We start from the raw sequence: 15,875 nt of genomic DNA, 5'->3' as shown, positions 1-15,875 counted from the left end.
GTTTTGGGCACCACATTTTAAGAAGGATATAGACAAGCTGGGACAGATCCAGAGGAGGGCAACGAAGATGGTGTGGGGTCTGGAGGTTAAATTTTAATTGTATTAATGTTTTATAGACTTTATTGACTTATTGTTTTAAATCGTGTAAATGACTGTTGTAAGCTGCCCTGACTCGGCTTGTGGAGAGCGCGGGATAAAAGTCTAATGTAAAAAAAAAAAAGTCCTATGAAGAACGGTTGAATGGGCATGTTTAGCCTAGAGAGGAGGTGGATGAGAGGTGATATGATCACCATCTTCAAGTACTTGAAGGGCTGTCATATAGAGGATGGTGTGAAATTTTTTTCTGTGGTAGGACCAGAACCAATGGGTTGAAATTAAATCAAAAGAGTTTCCGGCTCAACATTAGGAAGAACTTCCTGACGGTTAGAGTGGTTCCTCAGTGGAACAGGCTTCCTTGGGAGGTGGTGGGCTCTCCTTCCTTGGAAGTTTTTAAACAGAGGCCAAACGGCCATCTGACAGCAATGAAGATCCTGTGAATTTAGGAGGAGGTATTTGTGAGTTTCCTGCATTGTGCAGGGGGTTGGACTAGATGACCCTGGAGGTCCCTTCCAACTCTATGATTCTATGAAGAAATCACTGATTTTCTATTCATTTCTTTCTTGGGACTATAGCAGTTCTCACTGTCGAGGTTGGCTGCTAACACTCTGCTTAGGCAGAATGGAGGGCTATGATATAGGGGCCCACATAGCATACAGGACCCAGTGTCCCAAGAAAATGTACTGGATAAATGTTTAGATTTATAGTGACAAAATCCATAGCTGCAAAATTAGTTTATTTGCAGTTCTATTGACATCATTTATAAATGGCATAAGCCAATATAATTTGAGTATTAACATTCCATAGTTTCAGCAAGGACATCTGCAGAATGAAACTTGAGCTTAATATTCAACCCAAGTTCATATGTAAAATTATATTCCTATATGTTCACTGGCCTAATAAATACTATAACCACCATTCCAAAATAAAAATGTAAATATAAATTTTAAAAATCCTTAACCACATTAGATACTCTTAACTATTGTTTCCCATTTACTTTGGAAAACTGTGACTTTTTCTGACCTGTTGTGTAATAATTACTTAAGCAAATAACTTATGTGTGTTGGGAAGGGGAAGAGAATAAAAGCATGACTTTGTGAAGGGTAATGTGTTAAAATACTTCCCATGTGTTTGTAAAACTGGTTATTTGAAAATAACCCCTGGCTGTAATACATTTAAGAAACTCAATTACTGAGCACTGAGTGCCAAGCCTCTGTCTTAAGGCAGTAAAACATTATGAATTTCTGTATTCTGCCAAAAGGTTTTATTCAAAAAGATTGCCAATAACTTTGTCCTACATTTATCCATTCAGCTGTAAGATAGGACTGGGAAAAGCAGAAGCAAGAAAAAGTTGCATTTTGTTATTTTTTAGAATGAGTTGTGGACTTGGCAGTTTTTGAAAGCAGGGCTCATAATCAGTGTCAATAACTTTACACATTATTGGCCATGTATGCTGCCTCAGATAAACTGGTGTGGATCTCCCATGACGCTTTACATGTGTATGTGTAAAGGCTGTTTGTGAAATGCACAAGATTTGCTGTACAAGAGGTTAGGGTTGTCAAGTCTGACTCAAGACATATATGGGGATTTTGACTCAAGAAATATATGGGAGCCAGGAGCAAGGGTGTGACGAGCATTATTGAACTCCAAAAGGAGTTCTGGCAATCACATTTTAAGGGGCTGCACTCCTTTTAAATGCCTTCCTTCCATAGGAAAGAATGGAGGATAGAGACATCTTCTTTGGGGGCTCATAGAACTGGACCCCCTGGTCTAATCTTTTTGAATATTTTTTTGGGGGGGGTTGAGGAGAAGCACCAGATGCTATGCTGAAATTTTGGTGCCTCTACGTCAAAAAACAGCCCCTCTGCAGCCCCAGATACCCACGGATCAATTCTCCATTATGCCTTATGGCAATCAATCTTCATAGGGAATAATGCAGTGCCCAGCAGCAATTTCCCTCCACTTTCTGATGAACCTGAATCAGGGGGAGGGCCTCTAAACTGGAGGATCCCCTACCCCCATCTGGGGATTGGCAATCCTACAATAGGTCCTGTGCTCATATCAATATATGGTGTTTCCAAAATAATGAAGGATTACGTTTCTGTGAACAAAGTCAGGCTGTTGCTCTGAATCGATTTCAGGAGAAGAAAGCTTTTTTATGAACACTTGCTATCTGCAATCCTGTAATAGGAAATGGCACACAAATGAAATATGACATTGTATTAAGATGCAAAATTAATATATACTTGCAAGGGATGTGTACAACACATTGACCTAAAATCAAATATTTAAAAATTGGTTAGTACTTTGTAGCATTTAGCTCACTTCCAATAAATAGTGTCTGTAATCTTTATAGTTCTCCTGGAAAGTAAATTAATGGATTTATCACCATTCTAAAGATAATGAACTGAGCATGATATATGTAGGTGATTATTTAAGTCACTGTTACACCAGAAAATTTTATGGTGCATTGTGGTGATCCAGAAAATGTGAGGGGGTAGTGGAACAAGCAACATAGTAATGGCATGTGTGAAGAAGGACATTCAAATGCTGTTCCTTGAAAGTTAGTTTGCCCCCCCCCCCAAGGTGGAATAAAGAGGTGGACACAAAAACTTTGGTAAAACTATGGGCCACTTTATTAAATAACACTGCAATGGCAAGGGCAACCAAACTGCGGCCAGGTCAGGGCCAGGGGTCTCCTCAGACCGCTCCCCTGCCTTTTTCAACGGGTGAGAGACCTGGCCCCCCAGCCGGAGCTGTGTGTCACAGCTCCTGTCAGGCAGGCCCAGCAGGGAGGCTCGTACCAGAGGGCCCAGACACCAGACGCGCGTCACAGCGAAAGGCAGCCAACCAATCGAGTCTCCATGACAGTCTGCATTCACACACCTTGGATCACCAATACGCAAAGGTTGATCCTGCCAGACCCCTAACTCCCCAAAAGGGGGAGGCTAACCAGTCCTTCCCTGGCCGCATGGCGCCATAAACCCAGCAAAACCTGCCCTAAAAAGTGACCAATCTGAAAGAAGGCACCATCCCAAAGCCAATTCATCAATCCACTGATATGCTATGCAGGGTAGGCAAAAAACACACCCCAGTCATCAGCCAAACAGCCGGGGAGTAAAAAATTCCTACCCGGCACCTCAAAAAAGAGGCGACCAGCAATTGCCCACATAACAAACAGGGCGGGCCGGAGGGCTGAGCACTGCAGGAGGACTGGTGAGAGGGGAGCGGAGGCTTCAGAAGGCATGCTGAAGCCCCGCCCCTTGAAGACGTGCCTAAAGTGCGCTAAATTGCCCGCTCTTTCCACCGGGAGGGGCAAAATCTCCCCGGCAGCCATGCTGTGATGCGGTGGGCTGCCAGAGGTTCCATTGCCCCCCCAAGGCAGAATAAAGAGGCGGACAGAAATACATTGGTAAAACTATGGGCCACTTTATTAAATAACACTGCAACGGCAAGGGCAACCAAACTGCGGCCAGGTCAGGGCCAGGAATCTCCTCAGACCACTCCCCTGCCTTTTTCAGCGGGTGAGAGACCCGGCCCCCCAGCCAGAGCTGTGTGTCACAGCTCCCGTCATGCAGGCCCAGCAGGGAAGCTCGCACCAGAGGGGCCAGACACCAGACACATGTCTCAGTGAAAGGCACCCATCCAGTCGAGTCTCCAGGACAGCCTGCATTCACACACCTCAGGTCACCAATACGCAAAGGTTGATCCTGCCAGACCCCTAACTCCCCAAAAGGGGAAGGCTAACCGATCCTCCCCAGGCCGCATGGCGCCATAAACCCAACAAAACCTGCCACAACTAAGGCCAAGTCTCTACTTAGGGTTTAGCACCCATCGAAAGGCCCAAGGCCAACACAAGCCCTTGCCGAAGATCCCTCAGGAAAAGCATATTACCCTTTTCCGAGAGATGCACTCCATCCCCTCTGTAGAGGACAAGACATTCCGAAGAAATATCCGGATGAGGCAAATAGTGGCCCAAACCACCCTCCAGTGCCCTGCGAATCTCCTTATTTGCTCTGTAATAAGCCCTCTCTATCCCTGCTGGATTCCAAGCACAGCGCCACACCAAGTGCGGAATCATGGCCGACCAAACTATAATGATACCGGCCATCTCTTCCTAATGTACTTGAAATTATCTCAAGCTTGCAAGATCAAAGCCTTGCCTTTAATCAGCCTGAGATCATTCCCCCCCAGGTGAATAATTAAAACCTGAGGAGGAGGGCCCACACACCCATGAAATAAAAGCGGTAGCAAGCTGGGCCACTGAAGACCCCAGCGCCCCCCACCATTCAACCGTAACATATTTGCTGAGCCCCAGCTGAGAGCCAACAGCAGTTCTCTGAGCTTGATGTGCTGCCCAAAACACATAACTGTGCCCGCAGATGAGAACTTGGCTCCTCCGGCCATGAACAACAGCATCTAAAAAGAGAAACAGACAAGTTATAAAACCCAACATTAAACTACCCCCAGTTCCTAATAACAATGCTAAGAATGGAGCAAAGGGCGAATATAACCTTTAAAAGCCTGAGACCGCCAAGGCACTGGATGGATGAAGAAGAATAACCCAAGGTCGTGGCCGTAGAGGCCGCCCCAATTCTAAAGGAGTGAGTACCAAACCTCACTCCAGACATCCCCAACAAAGCTAAAGCCCTAGACGTCACTGCCCAAAACTGATGTTTTGTCAGAGGGCTGCCTCCAAAATGACAAAACAACAACCCTTCGCAGCCTCCCCGCACGGCCAAATAATCGGCCAATGCGGAAACTGGGCAAAGCTCCACCTCTGAACACAGACCCAACTCCAACACAGTCTCAATGCCCTCTTGATCCGTCTTGGATCGGCGGATGGTAAGAGCCGCCTTACCCCCTGTTAACCTAATATCCCTTAGTGACAAAGCCCTGCCAGAAACATCATTCTTGGAGCTTGCCACCAATTCACTAATCCTCAGTGCCGCAAAGAAGGCCACCAAAGAGGCTGCGTGAAACAAAACAGCCTCAAAATGAGACACACAAACTGCTCTCCACGCCCCTTTCAAACCCCTCAGAATCTCAGGAGACGTAGGGTTCCTGGTATCAGGCTTAGGCCCAACCTCTCTGAACCCCTTCCAGCATCTTTTGAATACGAAAATCTGCTGTTTCCTCCTTATACCCTAACGCCTTGCTAGCAAAGGCCAGAGCAGACATGCGTCCCCTAATTGATCGCATGGCCAATCCCTTCCTTTTAAGGAAAAACAATAATGGAGCAACTGCTCCACCGGGAGGGGCCAAACAATGTGATACCCTACCTCAGCCCTAAAGTCTTCAAACTGCTGCACAGCACGTTTGCAAGACTTCCTGGTGCTAGGCGCAATGGCTGGGCCTATCACTCTGCAGGCCTCGGCTCTCCAATCAGCCATAGCTCCTGGGGCATTGGCGCCGCCTCCAGATCGGCGTCCAGGGCCAGCTGACAAAACCTCTCCATCTGTTTAAGAGAGAGAGCGTCAGCCACCTCGTTATTCACCCCAGGAACATGCTTGGCCAAAAACAAAATGTTAAGCCGCAGGCAACGCAGAGTGACCCGTTGTGATTTGGATGAAAGGGAATTAATAACATGAACAACAGCCATGTTGTTGCACCAAAAATGAACAGTGCGATCGACCATATTGCTCCCCCACAGCCAAACTGCAACCAAAATGGGAAAAAATTCCAAAAACGTAAGATCCCAGCTCAAACCGGCCTGCAACCATGAATCCGGCCACAACTCCATGCACCAGGGTCCACTGAAGTAGACCCCAAAACCTAATGACCCAGCAGCATTGGACATGACCTGAAGCTCCGCCTCAAGCCTCATGTCCTCTCTCCAAAAAGAAATCCCATTAAAGGATTCCAAAAACTCCTGCCACACCCGCAGGTCCTCCCTCATGCTGCTAGTAACCCTAATCCTGTGCTGGGGCAAGCGAAGGCCCGCCATAGCATCACAGAACCTGCAAAGAAAAGCCCTTCCAGGGGCAACCACTTTGCAAGCAAAGTTAAGATGCCCAACTAACTGCTGCAGCTCAAGAAACGTAACCTTCTTTTTGAGGAGGAAAGTATTAATCCTTTCCTTCAAATCTTCCAGCTTCTGGCAAGGAATCCTGGACGATTGCGCTAAAGTGTCCAGCTCAATCTCCAAAAACACAAGGCAATGGGCCGGGCCCTCTGTTTTTTCCTTGGCCAATGGCACACCCAACTCAGTGGCCAGCTCAATAAAACCGGACAACAACTGAGCGCAGCGTCCAGAACCCACAGGGCCCATAAACAGGTAGTCATCCAAAGAATGAACAACATCCTGTAAACCCACTTTCTCGCACACAGCCCATTTAAGAAATGTGCTGAAACACTCGAAAGCAGCACACGATACAGAGCAGCCCATAGGCAACGCCCTGTCCATGTAAAATTGCCCTGCAAAAGGGAAACTCAAAAGCTCAAAATCATCCGGATGGGCAGGGAGAAGGCGAAATGCAGATTTGATATCGCATTTAGCCAACTCAGCCCCCTGACTATAGCGTTGAACAACGTCCACGGCCTGATTGAAGGTAGTATACCTAACTGAACATAGTTCCTCAGGTATCCCATCATTAACAGATATGGTAATTGTGGTAAGAAACAGATATTGTGGTAAGAAAGGTGGTGAATCAAATGAAATTCACTAGGCGCCTTCTTTGGCACCACCCCTAAAGGGGAAACCCTAAGGTTAACCACTGGAGGACTAGCAAATGGGCCTAAAATCCTACCCTCTGCCAGCTCCTTGGCAATCTTAGCCTCCACTACGTGCTCTAAACCCTTAACTGAACTGAGGTTCCGAGACCAAGTTGGTACCGAAGAACCCTGAAAAGGAATTCTAAAACCTAACATAAAACCGTTCAACAAATATAAACTGTCAGCCCTACATGGGTACCTACGAAGCCATTGCTCAAGAGGTCCCACCTATATCGGGCTGGGGCCCTTTTCCAGTTTGGGAAGGACCCCCACCCAGTCTTTTCTGACCCTTGTGTGGCCAAACTCTTGGACAGTTGTTAAACAAGTGTGGGCCAGCACACAGGGGGTATTCATGTTTCAACTGGCAAGCTTTCCGACTGCACGCTCCCTGCGACCCAAACTCCCAGCAAAGCAAGTGAGGTTGAACCGCCTGCCCCGCAGAGCTGCGGAAAGATGATGATGAACTGGAAGGAGAAGAGGAACCCTTAGAAACTAAGTGACCACTGTCAGAGCGGTCCCTCGGATTGGGCCGCGCAAATGACATCACCTGCAGCCACAACTGTTGGTGAATCCTATCCCAAGGGAGAGAAGGGTACAACGCGGCCCTCATCCTGAATTCCTAGTCATTTTGAATCCAGGCCAGGCCACTGAACATCGTATACCCTTTGTATATGATGTCCATGTACTGAATCAGCGCTGCCCCCCGCCAGGGCACGCTCTATTACTCCTGCATATATAAAAAACCCTGGAAGCCAATTGGCCCAGGTCCGATCGACCTTCCTCTTCTTAAGCTTCTCCTTCTCTTTATCATCAAGCTCTTCCTTATCCTTTTTTTCTAATTCCCTAAATAAAAGGGAGAATATGTTGACATATTCCCCCTTAAGGATTTTGTCTCTTGTGGTGGGCAGCAGGTGATCACCCAAAGGTAAGGCAACCTCACCAAAAGGCATAGCACCAAATGGGACCACCCCGTAAGGAGATGGGAAACCCCATTCACCAGTTAAAGCCGCAGCTGCCCCCTGCTGCCTGGCCTCAGGCCAATTATGGAAAGGGCCAAACTGACCATGTGGCCACATCCAGTTATTCTGCTGTCCCACACCCAAAGTTGAAGGAGTCCCGGAACCACCTGAAGCAGCACCAGCCCCATTAGGTGCGGCAGATCCCCAGGACCCCCAGGGCCACACAGGCCCAGTATAGGGCAAAGAACCATCCCCCAACTTACCAGGAGGTACAGCAGGCACCAATGCTGTTCCCGCACCAACCGCATCGGATGACGGGCCAGATCCAGCATCCGAGCCAACCAGCCCAACAGCTCCTCCATTAGCAGTTGCAGCAGACCTGCCCTCCAAAATAGACAAATGGGTCAGTATATCCACCTGCAAAGCCAGCTTAGGAACCCGCCCTTTCCCTGGCATCTGAGAAGGTGGAAGGCCAGATGCCCATTCCAGGGCCTACAGCCTCTGAAAAATGACTGCATTCACCTCATCCTCTCCTTCCTCGTCTGAAGATGAGGGGGGCGGAGGACACTTCTGGGGTGGCTTAGGAGCCTTACGAGCAGGCTGCTTACCTTTTGATTTTCCACCGCCTTTCCGCCCCGACATGTTTGCCACCCAAAGAGATTACGGCACCAAACAAAAATGAAAGAGAGTTTAAACTGCAGTACTGCAGCTTTACCACTCTGCCCCAGGGGCTAAGTATCACAACCCCCAAAAACCACTCAATTTCCTCGCTCAGAAAAAAGGCCAAAAGCCTCCCCTAAAATGGCTGCCGCCTCAAAAGCACCTAAAATGGCCGCCAAGGACAAGAGGCAAGGCAAAAAGCAGGCACAAAATGGCCACCAGGGACAAGAAGCAAGAGGGAAGAAAGCAACTTCAGTGCCTCATAAAACGGCCAATGATCACCCACCCGCTGGCTGCCGCCTCAGGCCCACTTAAAATGGCTGCCAAGGCCACCAGGCCCTAAGAGGGAGACCCACTGAGAAACGATGGGCTTAACAGAATAAGGCCTTCCAAATAATGCCCCCCCAAAAAAAACCCGCCAACCATGAGGGGAAAAAGGGAAGGTCCTGACACAGAACCACGCTGCGCAGGCCTTGTAAAGGGACTGACAGCCAGACGAAGATGCCCCACCGCACTAAAATGACTTCCTGCACCAGTCCCACAACGAGGTTGGAGTCCAACGCTGCACCACGCTTTGTGCCAAACGACCCTTCAAGGCCTAATCCCCCCCCCCCCGATGCCAGCTAAGAATGTGACAGCATGCTCCACCGAACACCGCAGGAGGACTGACGAGAGGGGAGCGGAAGCTTCAAAAGGCACGCTGATGCCCCGCCCCCTGAAGACGTGCCTAAAGCGCGCTAAATCACCCGCTCTTTCCACCGGGAGGGGCAAAATCTCCCCAGCAACCACGCCGCAATGTGGCGGGCTGCCAGAGGTTCCATTCTGTTCAAGAAGCAATTGCTTCACCTCACAACGTGTGGTATAGACATAACTAGCAGACAGTCGCACAATGCACTGTGTGATGTGTGGTTCCTTAGGAGAAGGTGCCAGTGTTAATACTTCCAGATTTTGCTACCACTAACAAATGCCAGCTTTGAGGTTAGTGGCTGAGTTAGATAAAGAGTATGAGAATAAGCTCAGAGACAGAAATATTAGCCCAAATGTCAGCAACATGGCATCCATAGGCACCATGGTCCCTGCTAGTATTTCTGGCATACACTGTAAGGAAGAACTTGTTGTTAGATGCCCTCATTCAAGTTGCTGGCTTTTGACAATTGCAATAGCAGGATGCAGCCACTGGAGAACTGGAAGGATTCTAAGCACCTGGGCTTTTGTTAATCACTGTGTGGTTCCTTTCCCCCTTTCTCTCAACCCATCAGGATTTCCTTCTTTTTATTCCTCATTCTCTTTCTCCTTTCCTCCCTCTACTGTCTCCTTTATTCCCCATTCTTTTCTTTCTCCCTTCTGGATTGGTCTTCCACTGCTCTTAGCAGCTGCAAAAAAAAGGGGGGTATCTGATACAGCAGATAGGACACTGTTATGTACTAAGGTACTAATCCTTGAAGAATTAGGATCAGCTTTAATGGCTTGCCTATGGTTATCTACTGACTTCATGACAAAGGTGAGATCTGAATTTAATAGCTGACATCACAGTTTCGTAGCATCTGTTCTTCAGCAAACAGCAGAACTATATTGCAATACAAATCTGGATTTTTTTTTTTCTGATCTGAAAGGGAAAAGATAACTTTAAATAGCAGTGAATACAGAAATAGAGAGTTGTATATTTTGAGGATAATTCTCAAAGGTAAAGCAGAAAGCCCCAATTCCTTCCCCCTTTAAAAGATGCCCATCATTTAAACTCCCTCAAAAGACCTCACAAATAAGCAGTTTTTGCCATGCCTCCTGAAGGTCTCGTGGGAGGGGGCACCCCTTTCACCTCTTCAGGGAGCCCATTCCACAGAGATGGAGCCATGATGGAAAAGTCCTCCACTCTTGTTGATGTCAGATGGGCCATCCGGACTGGTGGGATAGCAATCAGATGGTGGCCTGATTACCATAGCTGGTGCACAGAGACATATGGAAGAAGAAGATATTGGATTTATACCCCACCCTATACTCTGAATCTCAGAGTGGTCACAATCTCCTTTACCTTCCCCCACACACAACAGACACCCTGTGAGGTAGATGGGGCTGAGAGAGCTCTTACAGCAGCTGCCCTTTTCAAGAACAACTCTGTGAGCGCTATGGCTGCCCCAAGGCCATTCCAGCAGCTGAAAGTGGAGAAGTGGGGAATCAAACCTGGTTCTCCCAGATAAGAGTCCATGAACTTAACCACTACACCAAACCACTACAAGAGACAGTCCTTCAAATATGTGGTTCCAGGTCATGAAAGGCTTTAAAGGTCATAACTAGCATCTCAGAAACAGACTGGCAATCAATGTAAGAACTCAGATACAGACTGGAAGCCAATGTAAGTGTTTCAAAATGGGCAATATATGTTCCTGGCAGTTAGTCCCTGACAACAGTTGGGTTACCACATTCTGGACAAGTTGTAGTTTCCAGATTGTCGTCAAGAGCAGCCCCACATAGAGTGTGTTGCAGTAATTCAACCATGAGATTGCAGAAGTATGAATCAGCATAGCCTGATCATCTGGGTCTAGGTGTCTGATGCCAGAGCTCAGTGCAGCAACAATCCCATCCTTTTGACTAAAAGGAAGTTTTTCGTCACTTGCAACACACTTAGAATCATAGAATCATAGAGTTGGAAGGGACCTCCAGGGTCATCTAGTCCAACCCCCTGCACAATGCAGAAAACTCACAAATACCTCCTCCTAAATTCACAGGATCTTCATTGCTGTCAGATGGCCATTTAGCCTCTGTTTAAAAACTTCCAAGGAAGGAGAGCCCACCATCTCCCAAGGAAGCCTGTTGCACTGAGGAACTGCTCTAACAGTCAGAAAGTTCTTCCTAATGTTGAGCTTGAAACTCTTTTGATTTAACTTCAACCCATTGGTTCTGGTCCTACCTTCTGTGGCCACAGAAAACAATTCCACACCATCCTCTATATGACAGCGCTTCAAGTACTTGAAGATGGTGATCATATCACCATCACTTACCAGCAGGATACAAGCAAGGAAGTAGCAGCTGTCAAAAGCTCTCTGGAGGCTATGCGGGCCAGGAAGAAGCCTGGTGGGGGCCAGGAGAGAGTGGAGGTAGCAGTGGCTTCAGAGCAACAAGCAAGGAGACTGGGTGACTGGAAGTGACTGTAAGGAGGAAAGGGAAGGACTGTGTACACAGCATAGGGCAAGGTAGAGCAGACAGGTATGAAAAACATGCTACAGTAGCCTGTCCTGTGAATGAAGAGGCACTGGTTGCTAGAAGCCCCTCTCCGTCCCATTCTGAGGCCTGTGGTGGAGCCTACTCAACCTCAGCCAGGATGGCTAAGGATTGTTGGACTGGCCAAGGCCACAAGGGACCTTACACTAAGGGCGTTTTCGCACTGACCTTAATCGGCAGCGACGTCCCTCTTCACCGCGCAGGATCTGCGCGGATTTCGCACCAATTGCTGCGGAGCACCCGGAAGAGCCGCAAAGTCCTGCGGCTTTTGCAGCGCAAATGGAAACCGCCAAAAACCAGTTTCCATTTGCGCCGCAAAAGCCGCGGGACTTTGCGGCTCTTCCGGGTGCTCCGCAGCAATTGGTGCGAAATCCGCGCAGATCCTGCGCGGTGAAGAGGAACGTCGCTGCCGATTAAGGTCAGTGCGAAAACGCCCTAAGTAAGGAGAAAGTTGTTGTATCAAATGCAGTTGATGGAAGGTGCGCCTGGCTACCATGACAACCCGCTTTTAAAATGTAAGACAGGGTCCATGAGCACCCTCAGGTTCTTAACCTGTTCTGAGTAAGCCAAAGTCACTCTATACAGGATGAGTGGCTCCATTCCCTCTAGAACAGGGGTGGCCAACGGTAGCTCTCCAGATGTTTTTAGCCTACAACTCCCATCAGACCCATACGACTATAATATGATGGAAGGATTAAAGATGGTGACTAGACATAAAAACTGTGTCGTCATAGGTGATTTTAACTACCCACAGATTGATTGGGTTAGCATTATTAAGCTGTGCCTTGCCAGAGACAGAGCACATTGCAGAGACCTCTGGAAGAGAGCAGAGAGTGCTTCAAGGGTGAGACTTGGCAGCTGGGGGAATTGCTGAAAACTTTTGAGTTCGTGTGAAGGGCTGAAGGTGATTGTGGCTGATTATGGCTGATTGATTAGAGTGGCTGTGTTGCTCACCCTCTTTGCATTATTAAGCTGTGCCTTACCAGAGAGCTAAAGGGCTCTTGGCCTGTGGCTCTTAGCCTGGGGGCTGTGTAAGGACCAGGAACCCAGATCCCTATTTCCTTGTGTTCCCAATAAGGTAACTAGACTCTCCAGGTGGGGAGCCACAGAAACATGGTTTAAAAAGAGACTGCATATTTTTAAAAAGCTATCATGAAGGTAGAATGCCAGCAGGGGGGTGGGGGCTTTCCAGTGTTTTGCACTGTGTCACATGTATGACTATCTGCCCACAGGACAAAAGTCTTCGGTATGTGCTCGATACTAGGAGCTCCTGGTGCTCAGGGAACGAGTTTGTACCCTTGAGGCTGAGGTGACTGACCTGGAGAAGCAGAGACAGTCAGTTAGGCACTCACAGAAGACTCTCGGGGATGTGTTAGTTGAGCCTCGCTCTGAACGTGGCAGCCCCGTTGCTGCCAGGGAGCGTGAGGGTCAAGAGGGAACAGGGCACTGGCCTGAGGATAAGGGGAATGCATCCTCAGAAGGGACCTCTTCTTCGGTTGGTGAACGGGAACCCTTTCACGCCAAGGAACCATCCCTGGGCGGGGAGAGATGGAGGGTCATGGTAGTTGGTGATTCGATCCTTAAGCAAGTAGACAGCTGGGTGGCAAAACCGCGTACTGCCTGTATGGTGACTTGCCTGCCTGGTGCGAAAGTTGCAGACATTACGCGTGTTGTAGATAGGCTGATACACAGTGCTGGGGAGGAGGCGGTGGTCGTGGTGCATGTTGGCACCAACTGTCACGGGCTGGGGCCAGGTCAGGCAAAATCCAGGGGCAGTCCAAGGTCTGTAGCCGGTGAGCAACGAGGGTCCAAGGCGCCAAAACCAAATCACAGTCCAGGTATCGCAGGTCAGAGGTTCAGAAGCCAAAGTCAGGGGGTCCAGAAGTCAAAGCCAAAGTCAGGGGGTCCAGAAGCCAAAGTCAAAAGCCAAAGTGGATGCTAGAACGTCAGGTAAGTGACTAGTTGCTTCCACAAAGCCTCCTCCCAAAGCCCACAGCTATATAGCCCTCTGCTGTCTGTTGCCCATTTGGGCTAATTGCTGGCTCAGAGAGGCAGCCAGGATCCTGCTGAGACTCAAGCATCCTCACTCCTAGAAGGGCCAGAATCCTTTCAAAACTCAGGGCTCAGGGAGCGTCTTGCTCGTGAGCGTGCCGCCCTCCTCCGATCCCTGAGGTCCTGACGAAGGCGGTCACGCACACGAGCCACCCGAGAGGGCGAGGCAGGGGGGCTTGGATCTTCTCCAGCAGGAGGCAGGGGCACTGGTGCAGGTGGCAGGGGCACAGTTTCTTCTGCAGGCTCAGCTTCTTCTGCAGGGTCCCCAGTACCCATGACACCAACAATGTGGGGAAATGCAGTTGTTAGGTCCTGGAGGAAAAATTTAGGCTGCTAGGCGGGAGACTTAAGGCCAGGACCTCCAAGGTAGCCTTCTCAGAAGTGCTACCTGTTCCACGTGCAGGGCTGGAGAGACAGGCACAAATTAGAAGTCCCAATATGTGGATGAGACGATGGTGCAAGGAGGAAGGGTTTAAGTTTGTTAGGCACTGGGATGCTTTCTGGAACAAGCGGGAGCTGTACAAAAAAGACGGTCTACACTTGTCCCCAGATGGAACCAGGCTGCTGGTGCTTAAAATCAAAAAGGTGGCAGAGCAGTTTTTAAACTAAATCTAGGGGGGAAACCGACAGGAGATGAAATGTCTCTGGTTTGGGAAGACTCATCTCAAAGAGATGAAGGGTTAGCTGATACTTTTCTACCGGGTAATGGAACAGAGTTGTCCAATGAGATGGTGACAATCAGAATGGACTGCCTGCCAGAGTCTCGAGGTGGCAGGAGGAAGGTGGCGGGCCTAGCTTGCCTAGGAAATTACAGATGTTTGTATGCAAATGCTAGAAGTCTTTGAAGTAAAATTGGTGAGTTGGAATGCTTAGTGTTGAGAGAAAACATGGACATTGTGGGAATTTCAAAAACTTGGTGGAATGAGGAGAATCAGTGGGACATGGAAATTCCTGGATATAAGTTATACTGGAAAGAAAGGGAGGGAAGCGTTGGAGGTGGGGTGGCTCTGTATGTCAGAGAGGGCATACGGTCCAGTAAGGGAGTCAAAGAATTAGACTCCCTTCTAGAAATGCTTTGGGTTGAAATAGAGGGCCCAAAAAGAAATTTAACTATGGGAGTTTGTTATCGCCCACCAAATCAAAAGACAGAGGACGACGATAGGTAGGTAGGTAGGTAGGTAGGTAGGTAGATAGATAGATAGATAGATAGATAGATAGATAGATAGATAGATAGATAGATAGATAGATAGATAGATAGATAGATAGATAGATAGATAGATAGATAGATAGATAGATAGATAGATAGATAGATAGATAGATAGTCATTGTTCTCAACAAAAAGAGAGCAACAAAATGAGGTGCTCTTCCACAAAACATACCAACACATCAAACATACATATTCATATTCATACCATTTAAATACATCTAAAACCATTTAAACCATTACAACCATTTAAATACATCTAAAACAGATAAACATTCATAAAACCATTAAAACCATTTAAATATATCTAAAACAGATAATCCTCCATAACCCTGCATTTAGCCTAACCACAGCACTTGGATAGAAACTGTCCTTAAATCTGTTTGTCCTAGCCTTCAACATGCTATATCGTCTACCTGACGGTAAGATCTCAAATAGCAAATGGCCCAGATGTGAAAGGTCCCTTAGGATCATTTGTATCTTCCTTTTACATCCCAAATTATACAGATCCACCAGTGAGGGGAGAGAACATCCACAAATCTTTTGTGCTCTTCTCGTCACTCTTTGGAGCACCCTTCTCTCTGCTTCCGTGCAGCTCCCAAACCACGCGCAGAGGCAATAAGATAAAATGCTCTCAATGGAACTACGATAAAAGGCAACCAGCAGACTCCCTGACAGTTGTAGTGATCTTAAGAGTCTTAAGTAGTATAGTCGTTGCTGGGCCTTTTTCTCTAGAGCTAAAGTATTTGCCCCCCATGTTAGATCCTGTTTCATGGTAATTCCCAGAAACTTCCATTCTGTCACCTGTTCTACCATAACACCATCAATAAACAACGGCTGGATGTCCAAACTATTCTTCCTGTAATCCACTATAATTTCCTTTGTCTTATTTATATTAAAAATAAGATTATTTACTTTACACCAAAGGGACAGCTGTTGAACTTCCCTCCTATACACAGACTCATCATCCTCAG

This window comes from Heteronotia binoei, chromosome 3, assembly GCF_032191835.1.
Source record: "Heteronotia binoei isolate CCM8104 ecotype False Entrance Well chromosome 3, APGP_CSIRO_Hbin_v1, whole genome shotgun sequence".
NCBI lineage: Eukaryota > Metazoa > Chordata > Lepidosauria > Squamata > Gekkonidae > Heteronotia > Heteronotia binoei.
Note: the sequence above shows the minus strand (reverse complement) of the source record.